The following is an 11,847-nucleotide window of genomic DNA, read 5'->3' on the forward strand; positions in this document are numbered from 1 at the left end:
TTAAATATTAAGTTTAAATGGAGATAGCGGCAAGTTCAAACAAATACATAATTTAAATTATGATTAAGTAAAAAACACGTCGTCGTAGTAAAACACTCTTTAAACAGCTTATTTATATAAAAACAACTTCATAACAAAAATCTAGTTTTTGCAAGCGCCATCACGCAATCAAGATCCTGGCAAATTATTTTAAATCCACTAACGGATTGTTATCTTCATTTTATAACCCTTTACTGGCGGTTAAAACGAGAGTTGTGTAAGTTAAACCGTAACACGAGCTGGTTGAGGTTAAATATGCTAATAGGGTTCGCAAAATCCACTACATTGTAAGAATTTAATTTGCTACATTTTTGCAATAAGTGGAACAGAGCAACCCATGTATTTAGGAGATGAATTTAATTGCTTTACTTTACATAGACAGGCGTAAGACATTGAGTGTAAGATGCAATGAACGTAGTTGATTTACTGCACAAAATAGATTTTAAAAATGAAAGGAAAAAAGCTTTTGAATTTGACATTCCCAGAAAAAATATTCATAGTTTAAAAGGGCTGTCAACCCTACACTAAATTCATGCCCAGTGGGGGCCACTGGGCATGAATTTAGTCCAGTGGCTAAATGAGGTTTTGATTGCCCAGCAACTAGACGTTAAATTATTGCAAACCGAAACATAAAAAATTCAAGTTAAAACAACCTGTGGGATCATGAAACATCATTGATTTCAAGAAAAGTTTTGTTTGATTATTTATTTCAGCTCGAAAAAAACACGTCATTGAACAGTTTTCTCTCAAAAATAAAATATCCCACAAGTCACCAAGAAAACGCGGTAGCCCTGACACCGGCGCTGCTGGAAAGTGGTAGGCGCTCGCGATAATGCGCCGATCATATCGCGTCATGCTCAGCCGTCATTCAATCTACGTGCACAGAGTAGCTGCGTACAGAGAGTGCACGATAGCGGAATTAAAAAGTTATGATACTCCGCCGACATTTGTCAGAAAACATTTGTCACCAACCCCTACTCTTCCCGCGGGTGTCGTAAGAGGCGATTTAGGGACTACACATCAAACAGAGAACGGGAAACATCAATCTTTTAAACTGCGATATCCAACCCGCCTGCTAAGCGTGGGGATTATGGCAAAACCCCCCTCTTTAGTGGAGGAGGCTCATAGTCCAGCAGTGGACTGTTAAGGGCTGTTGATGATGATGACTCCGCAGACTACAGTCGGCTTCCAATTTGTATGAGAAATCGGCTTATATCAAAATCGGTTAAGCTTCTAAAGCTACGAAATCGGTGTTATGTGTGCACTTCCATGTTCATACTGATTAACAGCGTGAACAAACAATCGGCTGGGAAAAAGTCTGTAATTTTCGGTGTGCCTGCACCTCTATAAAGTGTAATACAGAAGCTTGTTTTGTACCATAAACGTTTATTTTCGATGTTTATCATCAAACAATTTCTCAAGATAACACATTAACATAAACTAATATATCGAACATAAAATGATATATCGAACCACGCCTAGGCCCCTCAAGTTTATTCTATTAAGATATGATAGATGCTATAGATATTGCAAACGCTAAGAAAAATACTACTTCTCCCCTTCTTTAAAAGGAATTAATAAGTGTAGCTAGCTAATAGATTCTTGTGGCGACGTCTATCTAGCCAAAGTTGCATTACATAATAATAATTATCAGAAGTGGAAAAGATGTTATTTTTATAAGCCCGTAATCTGCACTACAAAATCGATTTAGATGGAAAAAATTAAATAGGTACCAGCATGCATACAATCTTGAATTTGAATCTAGTTTTGACTTGTTTCTCTATAAAAGTCTTGTAGACCAACGATCACCTAAGCACCGGGCAGCGTAGGACCGGAAGTAGACCAGCAGTCGTTATAGAAATCCTTGGGGGAGGCCTTAGAGTTATAAATAATCGCTATATGGAGCCCAATTTTGCATTATTGGCTGTAATTGTTTCAATAAAGCGATGTGTGATATTTTTAATTAGCAATTATATAAATAGCGAAAATAAAATCAATTCGATATGAACCTTCAAGGTTGACAATAAAGTATCGCGAAGCCAAGTTAAATGTCGTATTGATATGGCTTTATTGACTTGCGCTAATTAAAAAGGCTATAATGAACGTATTGGTTGGTGGGTGGTCGATTGAAAAAGTATCATTGTCAGTAAACTTTTAATTTAAACTTTTTACAGATCACTTGTGAAGCGCTTAGATGCGCTTTAGAAGTTTTAAATAAAAACTATTCTTAAACGAACTTGATTAAATTAACCTAACAGAGTTGAATGTATAGAGGGTTTATAGTACTAGTGCTCTGTAATTTCATAAATTCAGTGTGTATAATTACAGTTATACTTAATTTTCAATACTGGGATATTTTCAGGGATAATAGTTTGATAAATCACACATAATCCCAAGAAACACAGAGAAAACATTATTTTTTTTATATTTTCTTAACCAGAACCAGTTAAATAATGCCAATTTTTTTTACTATATTTTTTCCATACCTTACTCATGATTATGAAATATGAAACTAGTGTTAGAAGATCACCACCACGCCCCCGTCGCCTCTGCGCACGAGTGCTCTGCGCGACGACAGGTTGATAGGCGGCTTATAAATAGCGCAGTCAACGACCGACCTCCAGCGGCCTTCACTCCGCTATTGTGCTGAGTCTAGCTTGACACCGGCACACCGATCGGAGCGGATTGTGATCTTTTTAACGCACTCTTTAACCGAAAGTGCAAGGACTTTTATATTTTTTTTGAGAATTCGATATTCTGGCGCTACTGGTTTTAAAAAAGTACTCGTCAAGATAATTAAGGAATATCTATGCTGTTGAAGTTCTAAAGCCTCGATTTTCTAGGGCTACCACCTGGTGAATATTGAAGAAATTTTAGATTTAAATAAGGAAACTAACCCCCTTACTAATAAAACTTACACGCTCGGTGATCAGTGTTTCTAAGTGACGTTTAGTATGGAAATGTCATTTTAAAACAGTGATCAACAACTGTGTAACTTTTTATTAGTAAGGGGGTAAAAGTTTAAATATCGTTTTATAGCATCGATAGCAGAATTAACTTTATATTTTTTATAGAAGATAGCGCTAAGGGGGCGTCCATAAATTACGTGAGACTTTTAGGGGGGGAAGGGTTTCAACAAAAACCTCACTAAATCTCACGTGGGGGAGAGGGGGGGTCTCAGGAAATATCACGTAATTTTTTCCGCAAGAAATAGAGAAATAGAGTTTGCCAGAAAACTGGGTTTAAGTCTTAAGTAAAAAAATTGGCCAAGTGCGTGTCGTGCCACTCGCAGTGTGGGGTTCCGTAGTTGTCCGTCGTTAACAAAATATATTTCAGAAGCAAGCAATTACTTCATCTAAAGTCGCTTTTAATATTTTCTTCTAAGGAATTTTTATTTGATATGAAATTGTATAATATGAGTTAAATTACTATTACTCTTAAACCAACTGACCTACTCTAACCGTTATAGTTTTCTTGTAAGTTCATAAAAAGCAGTATTATTATGAATTTTTCCAGATTTTTCAAGCCAACAGTCTAGTTTTAAAGTTTAAAGTTTATAAAACAATTTTTTTTTTATCAAAATCGATTTTGCTAGATTATGTAGAAGGGAACAATAATTAGACTAGGTACTTCTGTAAAAAAAAAAACAATGAGACCATAGTACTAACCGCTGTCACTACACGTGTTTTTCTGGATCTATTCGTAATCAGTGGGCTTAGTGCGACTTTATATCGATCGTCATCTGCTAGCGAGTGCGTAAAAAATGACATGCATTCAATGCATGATGATTGTACAGCGTCCCTAGCAGATACTTTCAAGAACTAAAATCTTAAACTTTATAGATCTTCATGATGCACTCGTTAGCGACAACGGTAAATGCAAACTCACACTAAGCACGCAAAAAAACCTTTCTCAGTTAAATTACTCCAAAACTATTAAATGTCGTTTTTTTTAAATATCACGTGAGATTAGGGGGTGGGGGAGGGGGTCAGGCAAAATCTCACCAAATCTCACCAAAGGGGGCGGGGGGGTTGAAAAATAGCCAAAATTGTCTCACGTAATTTATGGACTAAGATTCTGCTAACGAAGAATACAATGACCCTGACTGCAAAAACTGCAAGTAATGCACTGGGTATCAAATAAAAATCATCTAGATGTGTTTCTTTATAAAACCTGATCAATTTAATGCCTTTTTAACTAAGAAAAGAAGATCATCAGGTATCAGACATCACGGAATGAGTTCTTTATAAGGGTCTTTATAATAGTTTCTTCAATCAAACGCACTGTAAAACGCATCATAGGGAATTCTGAAATAAGTTTATTATAAGCAAGTACCTAATTAAAGCGCAATTACGTTTTTTATACCCTCATTACAATCTATCCACGATAAAATCTAGAGCAGCAACTTTTATAGGTTACCCTATAAAGTCTTCATTACAACGATAAGCACGCATATTATTATATGTATTATCAGATATTTTACTTCAAGAATAAATTAACACCTTCTTTTTATTAGTATCCAGAACCTATTAATTCAGATTGATGTGAACTAAAGGGTCGAACAGCCTTACGATAGAGAAACAAGCATTTTAGTATAGATGGGTACTTCTCATTTACACTCAAATGTGATGGTCACACAATAATAGTTCATAAACGGTATAAGTTAGAACAATAACTTTGAAATCAGATGATAAAATATCTATTTAGCTACATACAAAATAAATTTTATCGTAATAGAAGCAAAACTAATACGAAAACATCACATGAAACGATAAAAAACGGGGTCATTTTTCGCGTTCTCATCGTGTCACACCTTCGGTTTCAATGAAACATTTGGTTACTGCATTCACAATTTTCATTCAATTTGTGTGTAGCATATAGTAAAATCATCGTAATTAAATATACTTTCCACACAATAGTCAAAAAAATATCTTCTTATAATTATTTCGAATTGAGAAAGCGAAATACGTTGGTCACACGATTTTAGGTACCTAAAATTTTGAGTAAATAATACAAGATTGCCGTTAAACCGAACACCAGCAACCAATCACAGCGTTCTATTCGGTTAACGTCAGTCGTGCTCCGGCCATTGGGGAGATGAGATAGGTCGATCGTCGCTCCGCGAAAAAAATACGTAACTTTTTGTGATTATCCATAGACATACCGTCGCTTGCTTAAACAATATTTTCTACCTCTAAACTTTAACCAATTTAATTGAAACTTAGGCCATTGAAAACTTAACATGTTAGACTTCTTTGTGTAGTATTCGACTTGAACCGTTAGATTCAAATTTAAGGATAATTCATAAAAAACTAAAATTTTCGTCACCTTCGTGGCATCACCTTCGTGGTGTTTTATACACGAAGGTGATTTTAGGCCACGAAAGTGATTTCTTGCTTTGGTTTATTTTAAAATATAGTGACTGGTGTTTATGTTTTTACAATATTTTAATAACTAATAAATTATACGTGGTACGAGTAAGTAGAGTTCAGTACATCAATAAAAAAATAAGGGCCTCGTATTTTTCTTGTCTGTCTGTCTGTCTGTATGACTGTATATGTCTGTATATGTGACTGTGTATCTGTTTGTAAGATCAATTTAATCTGAAGTTTGAGTTAAAAGTTGTACAACAAAAATACGAGGCCCTCTGGCCTCAACAAAAATATATATTTTTGTTGGGGGACTGATAATCAGTTAGAGTTCTTTTTATTGAGGTATTGATAATTCTTTTTTTGCTTCTTCAGCATTTCAGAATGCCACCAGTGTCACCCTTAAAACCAATTGCGTAGAATTTTGTAACGTTGTAGGTGACGTTATCGGTAAAATTTTATCTTGTTTTTAAGTAGGTACCTATTTATAGTATGTTATTGCTATTTATCTATGAAAATAAGACTAAATATATGTTTTATAAACACTTAAGAGTCATTTACAGTAGTAAAGTTTGAAAAAATATTGCTGTGAAGTACAGAATCACTTTCGTGGCATCAAAAAATTCAAAACGTTAAAGCTTCCAAACGAGACTCACTATTTGACTGATTTACTGAGAATACAATCTTTACATCAAGCGCTACAATTTTTGTTTACAAAAAGTTGAAATAAGTTAGAAATAAAATTTGCCACGAAGGTGACGATGAGAACCGTAGCGATGAGAAATACCCAGATAGTGATAGATTTGTTCTTATAAGACTTTGAAGATTGTAAACGACCGATACTAACGCCCGTACTCACAAACGATGCTTGCCTAAGCAGCAGCAAATCGGACGCATAGTGTTGAATAGAGGTCTGTGATTGGTTCGTGTGTAACCCTGTGCGTACTCACACACACTGTGAGACCTCATAGTAATGTTTGTGAATACAGGCGTATGCTCTTGATTTTAATTTCTTGGGACTGGAAAAAATTATAAATTGAAATCATCAACGTATCTAAATAAATAAAACAAAAAAGGCTTCACATATCCTGAGATATTTTAAGAAGAAATTAACATAATACCAGTCATGAACAAAAATATGAAACCAACTAACTTTTTATCAATTTTATTAAACTTTTTGAAAAACCTTGACTCTTTTATGTTGCCTAATTTGATTGAAGGCGGGATGATTTAGTATAATTTTATTCGCCATATAAATGCAAATCGAAATGCAATTAATTACAAGTGAAAGATATTAAATAAAAAACTGACAACTTAATTTCTGTCAAGAAAGTCAAATGTCAATTTTACGGTTCTTAATAAATTCATAAGGACTGGCAGTAGAATGTAGAGTTCTTAAAGGATTTCAGTAATTGCTAATTATTTGTAGCACTAACCTCCCTATGTTCTTTTTCTTTCTTAACTTTTCTTTAAATATGATGAACTAAAAAGAATATACCAGGCTGTGTGGTAACGGCAGAGTAGAATACATTTGTCACCAACCCCTACTCTTCCCGCGGGTGTCGTAAGAGGCAACTTAGGGACTACATATTAAACAGAGAACGGGCAGCAGCGCTCTCTGACAAACATATCCAATCCGTCTGCCAAGCGTGGAGATTATGGCAAAACCCTCCACTAAAGTGGAGGAGGCTCAGTCCAGCAGTGGCTGTAAAGGGCTGTTGATGATGATGATGATGAAAAAGAATAAACACTCCCTATTTCATGCGGAGCGTGAGGAGTGAAGCCCAATTCCTTCATTTGCATTTTAATAAATTAGAGTCGTGCTTCTGTAGTAAATATTATATGACATGATGATAATGAAAAAGAAAAGAAAACTAAGTATCAGCAACGATATGATTGTGTCAGTGAATAATATGAAATATTGAACGTCATTATACATCAGTATTTATTTCCTGAAGTGCAATTGAACATTGAAACACACTATGCACGTGCCTTAAAGATAGCTGAAGATATTAAAGAGCCATCCATCTATCGGCCTGGTAATTCGCAGAATGCAACTTAGCACTTTTAAATAAAGGTCAAGATTACTTAAACGGTAATACATCTTATGTTGACTAGACTTCCAGATTCCGCTGTGAGAGAGGAGATAAATATCCAGTAGTAGATAAATAAATATTTAATTTAATCCTTAGTAAGAAAAGCTGAAGACCGCATCTTTGCTCTCGTAAATGGATGTTTTATTCGTGCTTTATTATTATATTAATAATGAAGGGGTGAGTGGACAAAGGTGTTATCTGATAAAACTGAAGAATCGACTTTTTTGCATGAACATAGGTTTTGAGTGATGATAAAATCGACTAATGAGCTCAAAACACGCAATTTTGTTACGTGTCAAACCTTAACAAAGGTGTTATCTGACAAGCATTCATACATTTCAGGATTCAAATGTGGTATGAGCAGATTAACATTTTCAAACACTCATAACTCATTTTGTTAGTTAAGACAAGTTTCTTGATCATAATGAAGGGGTGAGTGGACAAACCACTCACCCCTTCATTATGATCAAGAAACTTGTATATTTACATAAGTTTTTTCTTACATATTATGAATCTCCAATAAAAAAACATTCAGTCAAGTTGAGATTCTCCTCCTTTTTTTGAAGTCGGGTAATAATTAACCTGATAGTAAAATTAAAATAGAAGCATAGAGTCAAGCATGTCATTGATTGAATTTGAATGTTTGCACCAAATATTGGCTAAAATTCAATATTACATTTTAGATTCATAATACGAGTAATCAATTCAAAGTTATTGATACGAATACAAGCCGTCAGTGCATCTCTTAACAAGTCATGTAAACACGCATAATAAATCCATTTCATAATAATTAGTACTCATAAATCAAACCTAGCAATGTACCAGTCAACCTTTATTACAGAAGAACAGCCATTATTAATTCTTTCCTTTTACTGCAAATATTTAAAGATCATTTACACGCGAAGATGTAGTGTTGCCCTCGTAGATTTTATCAATATCGATATTCACCGATATTTACTTACATGATGTTTTCAAAAATGAACCAAAAGCTTAGCGTACCTGTGTTGAACAAATCGAAAAAATTATACTATGTACTATAATAGTTCAATAAAAACCAGTAAAGTGCAAGTAATTCTCACGTAGGCTGCAGTGTTCCATCCATATCATCAAAACTAATGATTGTGTGTGTTATAACAATAGAGCATTTTTTCCTTCCGTTTGTTTATTTTTTTAACTAGATATCTATTTTTCTTGATAAAATTATACACAATTCTTTTAATTAATAGGAAAATAATAAATATAGAATTTTCTAACACATGTAAAGGGTTTCGATATTTTTCGAAAGAAAACCACTTACGCAAACGAGACGAAAAAACTACTGGCCATTTATTTATTCTTTAAAGGTGTCTGAGAAAAGTAATGGTTTCAGACACTAATTTTGTTTTCTAGACTTTGATTAATGTAGGTTATTAGTTACTTTTGTGTTATTCAATTTATGCAGGTGCCTACGAATGAATTTAAGTAAACGAGCCAAGAGGATAATTGATTTAAGGAACATATTTTTATTTACTTTTGTATTTCTTCCATTTGACTTAAAAAGGAACATAATATTCAGATAGCAATATTATGCCAAAATATACTTCCTGACAAAATATTGTAATTATTGCAAAGTTACAAAACAAATTTATAATTTTTCCCAAGTACTCAGTATCAACCACTATTAATTTAATCTCGTTTCTCCTTTTTCAAAAATAAACAAATGCAAAAACAGTATTAGAAAAACATCTCAAGCGACTACTTCTTGTGGACTAAGATAAATCCATATTGATAGGTACTTCCAAGGCAGATTTACTTAGTCAGTGGTTCCCAACCTTTTCTAGACTAAGGTAGGTACCACTTTGATTTCTTTATTGTTCACAGGGACCATTTAAAATAATCAATCAGTACATAAAGTAGGTAACACCAAAAACTATATGAAATAAGCATTATTTAAAACGCATAAAAATAACATTCGTAATAATTAGATTTTTGAGCTTGCATTCTTCTGTACAAGTTCTGTAATCCTAGGACTAATATTACTTATTACTTATACCCTCTCATGACCCGTGAAAGTCTATTGCTCGCGAATTTTAAGCCACCGCGCATACTGGACGACAGTCGTAGCGACTAGACACCAAAATATTTTTATGTAATCATTTCAAGTTTCAACTCCTGCGGACCACTGGTTGGGAACCCCTGGCTTAACTACTTACCTTTTTTGGCAAATGGCGCAAAAATAAAGCAAGCCGTGTGAATTACTAATGCTCTTCGGTTGGAATGTTTCGCTTTTCGTTTCAGCCAAATGACGTCCACTGCTGGACAAAGGCCTCCTCCAAGGTTTTCCACAATGCACGGTCCTGCGCTGCCCGCATCCAGGCTCTTCCCGCGACCTTTACGAGATCGTCGGTCCACCTAGTAGGAGGCCTGCCCACGCTACGTCTTCCAGCCCGTGGTCGCCACTCGAGAACTTTTCTGCCCCAACGGCCATCGTCTCTACGAGCTATGTGCCCCGCCCACTGCCACTTGGTTTTAGCAATTCTGCGAGCTATGTCGGTCACTTTGGTTCTCCTGCGGATCTCCTCATTTCTGATTCGATCACGCAGGGAAACTCCAAGCATGGCCCGCTCCATCGCCCTTTGGGTGACCTTGAGCCTTCTTATGAGGCCCATAGTAAGCGAAAACAGGAAGCGATCACCGAATGGTAAGAGGCACATTGAATATCAGACCCAAGCTCGAGAGATGTCGACTGATGAAGTCTACGCTCCGCCCAGCGCCCATCCAACTCCAAAACCCCGAAAGCTTTCAGCTCGAACTGCAAAATCGTTTCGAATGCCTAGGAGACTGCGGAAATGTGGACGAATACAATGACAGGTTCGTGGAAATTGTCCAAACGACTGGGTCTAAGTTCTTTAAAACCCGTCGTTCAAAAAGAACCAAAAAGATCTCTGACCTCACCAATCAACTCATGGAAGAGAGACGGAACTTGGTTCTGCAGTCCTCTGAAGATGATGCTGTTCTGATTCGCTTTTACTTTTACTCATTTATAAGCCTGCTAGAAAAGGCAGAAATTAAACATTTTAGCACATTTCAGAGATCAGAGATAAGCCCTTTTGCATTTTATTTGCGAGAAAAAGTATGAATGGGATTTATCGACCATGACTTTTTACTTAACTACATAAATGGATAAAGATAAAAATTGTATTTACCTTGCGTTTTGATGGCAGGCAACAAATGATCGGGCGTTGACGTTGATGGTGTACCTGGAAAAATAATAAACACCTTATTAATGTCAAATACCTATCTAAATACATATAACTCAAAGGTGACTGACTGACTGACTGACATAGTGATCTATCAACGCACAGCCCAAACCACTGGACGGATCGGGCTGAAATTTGGCATGCAGGTAAGAAGGGATTTTACGAAACTCCACTCCTAAGGGGGTAAAACGGGATCCACGCGTACGAAGTCGCAGGCGGCCGCTGGCTTAGTTATAAAAGAACTAGTTGGCACAACTACTTAGTATAACTAACTAGTAAGATGCTAATGTATGTACGACATAGACGAACCTAAATATTTACTGGTGTCTACTCATATTAAAAATGCAATATTCATAATACATTAACAAGGCGCCATCAATAACAAAATGGATAACATACAAGCATTACGGACTTTGAATTTCAGGTTTTCCTTTCAAAATATATGCAGACCATACATCAAAACCTTATTAGAATTTTAGTATCATTTGTAAGGCAATGTTATGGCTTGCAAATACACATTGGATTATGAAAGGCAACCTTTAACATACGTCATATTTCATACATAATGTTTTATTATGAAAATGCTTACTAAATCAAATTGACTATTCACGATCCTTTAGAACTTTACAAAGTACCACTTTTATACATTTACCTTTTTTTGTAGAAAGTTGAAAATTCGTGATGAAATATGAGTTTTTTCAAATTGTATCGAATCAAATCTTTTTTCTTTACACTACTTACTGTAGAAGACAAGTGTGTTGTAGCCAACACATTAAAAAATCCAACTCTCGTGTAAGATGCGTGTAAATACGAACAACAAGCATCGGCGTGTATGTGCATCAATCACCCGGACAAGCTGTTTACATGGTCAAATTAACTGAGCGACTGTCAAAGATGCGAGTTGGCGCCCTGCGGACACTCGGGGTAGGGCTGTCAAATCACTTGTCGATAATCCAATTACTAGCCTGTTTTATTTGATTTGATTTTTTTTCACAATTATTATAGTTTCAATGTAAAATGCAACCCATGATTTTTGGTAACACTGATTTTATGTTACTTTTTTTGTATTTGTAAAGTTACATATGCATTGTAATTTTTATTTTT

General features: G+C 35.3%; 1 protein-coding gene across 2 annotated transcripts in view; it reads right to left on the minus strand.

The window, feature by feature from the left end:
* Nucleotides 1–11,608, minus strand: part of LOC114362557 (uncharacterized) — a 67,835-nt gene extending 56,227 nt beyond the window's left edge. The window contains exons 1-2 of one of the 2 annotated variants that reach the window (XM_028318005.1): nt 11,485–11,608; nt 10,690–10,743 (exon numbers count right to left, since the gene is read on the minus strand). The gene's annotated coding sequence lies outside the window, so the exon portion shown is untranslated. The other variant, XM_028318004.1, reaches the window with a different exon arrangement.
* Between the last annotated feature and the right edge of the window lie 239 nt (nt 11,609–11,847).

Source organism: Ostrinia furnacalis, unplaced genomic scaffold, assembly GCF_004193835.3.
Source record: "Ostrinia furnacalis isolate ACB-3 unplaced genomic scaffold, ASM419383v2 OfSCF6613, whole genome shotgun sequence".
In the NCBI taxonomy this organism is placed as follows: Eukaryota; Metazoa; Arthropoda; class Insecta; order Lepidoptera; family Crambidae; genus Ostrinia; species Ostrinia furnacalis.